The sequence below is a fragment of the Montipora foliosa genome, chromosome 1, assembly GCF_036669935.1.
Source record: "Montipora foliosa isolate CH-2021 chromosome 1, ASM3666993v2, whole genome shotgun sequence".
Classification (NCBI taxonomy): Eukaryota; Metazoa; Cnidaria; class Anthozoa; order Scleractinia; family Acroporidae; genus Montipora; species Montipora foliosa.
This window is the reverse complement of record NC_090869.1, coordinates 23,282,304-23,285,914: the sequence shown is the minus strand read 5'-3', so window position 1 is coordinate 23,285,914 and position 3,611 is coordinate 23,282,304. Positions and strand designations below refer to the sequence as shown.

At 41.0% G+C, this 3,611-nt stretch overlaps 1 protein-coding gene across 1 annotated transcript in view; it reads right to left on the bottom strand.

Moving 5' to 3' along the window:
* Positions 1–2,397: 2,397 nt before the first annotated feature.
* The window catches only part of LOC137993770 (probable D-lactate dehydrogenase, mitochondrial), a 21,491-nt gene continuing 20,277 nt past the window's right edge, over positions 2,398–3,611 (bottom strand). Inside the window, exon 12 of the mRNA XM_068839775.1 lies at positions 2,398–3,611. This exon is cut by the window's right edge and continues 574 nt beyond it. The gene's annotated coding sequence lies outside the window, so the exon portion shown is untranslated.

Sequence of the window (3,611 nt, the reverse complement as noted above, 5' to 3'; positions counted from 1 at the left end):
CGTTTCTTCAAGACGCGAATTCTCGCGCGTGAGCGTCACACGCTCGAAGCGTCTCTACCCAGTTTCACTCTTTGTTTACACCCTCGCTCCAGACCCTTCGCTTGACGAGACGCATTTGAGCTAGGATAGGGTGAAATCACCGTGAACCATTCGGAGGAATGTTGATCACAGTCATCTACTCTTAGTTAACCCGTTGAAAGAACTCGTAAAAATCAAAGGCTCTGCTAAACTAATTAATTCATGACCTTGAAGCGTGTAACTTGCAGCTCTTTTCCTTGGAACAAAGCTGAGGATTTTAAGACACCAATTTTAATTTATGCCCCAATATGCACAAAATAAGATCGATTCTGCTGCACGCGCGGGAAAATGCACGAGCTACGTTACATCCAAATAAGGAAAATTTTCAAACTCAAAAGACCTCAGCTCTGAACAAGAGTTAAACGCTTCAATGTCATGAGCTTCTTGTATGGGTGGTTTTCACGTTGCGTCATCACCGGCTTGTTCGTGGACTAAAATAATACATCTTTTATTCGCTCTCTTTGTTCGTCCACCAGGCCCCAGTTGTTCGAAGGGTGGATATTGCTATCCACTGGATAACTCAATTGATTTTGCTATTGTTTATCCACTGGATAGTGATTTATCTCGCGGATAGCGTTACCCACCTTTTGCACAACCGAGGCCAGAACTTGAACAGGAAGACACTGAAGCTTTCCAGACGCTGTCTGTTATTGGAGAACGAAACAGTTGGGGGTTTTCATCTGACGTCACGGCGGCCATGTTGGTGTACAGAACAATGCAGTGAAATAACTGGTCAACACTAATTTCCATCCCTCAAATTGACATTGGACATTTCGTACCAATTACACGACGCAATATCCCATGTTAATATTGACAAGCTTACCGCTCTAAAGAGAATGAAAACAGGCAGAATTACAGCTTTAGTTCAACAGGAAATAGCGTTTCTAAGCTTTGCCGCGCTGATCTACCGTATTTAGGTCTAAAAACCCCGTTGAAGACGGTTAACTTTCAATCGTTTTGCTGGGTACTACTATTTCAATACTCTAAAAAATTCGATTTTCCGGAAGGTTATCTCGTTAGTCTGGTGGATATCGGAAACTGCAAGGTGAAGCCATCGATCCGGGTTCAACTCTTTGCCTCGCCTATTGTGAATCTTCTCAGCTTGTTTGAAGTCTTTGATTTGAAGTCTAAAGTAGCCTGTACGTCGTATAAGTTGAATACAAAGGGAAATGTCAGTTTGAGGGATGGAAAGAAGTGATGACGAAATGTCTTTTGGGAATTTGACTCTATTATTATGCAAAACTCGTGGGGCCATTTTCTATTGTTTTGTCACCAACATGGCCGTGTGATCACGTGGATACAAACCAAGAATGGATGATACAAAAGAAACTACAGGTTATAGACCTTATTCATAAATGGCGGTTACATTTATAATTCTTTTGTCCACGTGCAAATTAGCCTACCTGGCTTCATTTTAGAGCAAGAATTCTTTTCAATTCACTGTATGGTATCGAGGCTTGGTAGGCTAATTTGCACTTCGACAAAAGAATTATAAATTGACCGCCATTTATGAATAAGGTCTATGGGGACCAACAGTCTGGAATAGCTACAGGATTACTCCTTGAGGCGTTACATCATTGTTATGTGTCTCTGGAATTGGTTATCAACAGAGGCGGCAAGTCGGATGAAAAAAAATATCTCATTTTAGACCCTTTTGTTGGTCATTTCGCTACTGTACTTTTTAGCTGGTTGGTTGCCAACTCGATACGCGCTTCCAGATAGGACCAGATAGACATTTGAGCTACCCTTTGCAGACACACGATGCAGAGCAAGGAAGTGGTTGTTCACACCGCCATTTTAAAACGTCCATTTCATTTCCGTCTACGCGGATTTGCGTTCAAACCAAAATCCCACTCTTACAACAACTTATCCACACTTCGCGTGAATAAGTTAAAACGGATTAAAAAATGCGTCTTGACAAACCTGTGGGTCAGGACACAGCTATTAAATGAATAATTGTTACGTGTTAGGGGTATTTTATTGTTTCAAAACAATTTGTTTGTGCGTGAGAACACGAAGACGACCGTATGGCGGCTCCCGGGAAATTTGGAAGTGAAAATCTGAGCGATTCCAATATACTTCCTTTTGCTGCAAACTTTTTTTGAAAAAATTCATTGTAAACATCATTTCCTTTGGCTCAACGTTATTTTTCAGTAGGAGTGAGGGTTCCCTTAAAAATGGCAGGGAAAAAATGGCCTAAAAGACAACGATGGTGCGTACTACAGCGAATTCCGTGTCAAATGAAAATAAATTGCTTTTGATTTTGAGAACAACTGAGGAGGTTGTTTCAAATATATATTTTGGAACAAAGGAACAACATGCAACAATATGCTTTTATTACAACAAAGAGCACCCGCTTGAGTTAGTACAACGAGCATTTTGTTAAAGCAGAAACATACTCACGATATTTCAATTTCACAACACTACCTACGTTGATTCCATTCACTATTTGAACTCCCTCTTACGTTTCGTAGCATTCAAAATTCTATTGTACAATGTATTAAAAAATCATGTCGGTGACAGGCAGCGCCGCTATCGAGTCACATATATAGAGTGCTTTCACGTGACGTCACGGCGGCCATGTTGGTGAACCTAAACAATAGAACGGCGGCCACGTTCGTGTACCCAACTAATCCTCTGGGAATTGAGCGCCATTATCATCAAACGTTTTCTTTTGTTTCGGTGGAAAAACATGTTCACGTGAGTGAAAACACTTTATACCCCTGCAAATGCCGATACAGTTCAACTGTTACCCTAATATTAGTGGTGTATGTCAAAAATAGGCCAGTTTGGTATTCCAACGGTTGGACTGGATCTAGCATGAAATGGAGGCTAATGCGGGTAAGTTAATTCGCATTTGAAAAAATTTGCCCGCATTAGCCTCCATTTCATGCTAGATCCAGTCCAGCCGTGAGAATTCGAAAATGGTGTATTAACCAACTTCTCTATATGGCTGGTGCTTGTTGCCGATATAACGAGCACTGTGACTGGCTGCACCTCATTCTACCCCTAATGCCCTTGGGCTGATAAATGTCCACGACATTTACCTTATCAAATTGTAATGTATCACCGAACCTGTTCAGTTTCCAGCGATGAATGAACTCATAAGCGATCGCATTACAGGATGCGAAGTGATCAATTCCGTTTGAATCAACTATAAAGCGATGTATTATCTACTCAATAGAAAATCGCGTTTCTGATTGGTCGATGACGAATGCACAAATTGTCACAAATCATCCTCACCCTCACCCCTCCCCCCCGTGTTGTATCTACCACTTCTAAAACACTTACCGATAAACATTTAACAACTATACGTCTTCACATAGGCCATTTACTGAATTACCTTCATGTCTAAGCCATTTAAAACGAAAAAAAAATTTAATTGCATTAACTAACCCTAAACTAAACGAAGCGGTGTCACAGTGATAGCGTATCCTGTGATAGGTGTATCCCCACACATATAATACTAGTGATTTGTGTATCCCCCGTGGGGGATACACATACCCCCTGTGTCGTAAGTAATTTTGCGATTT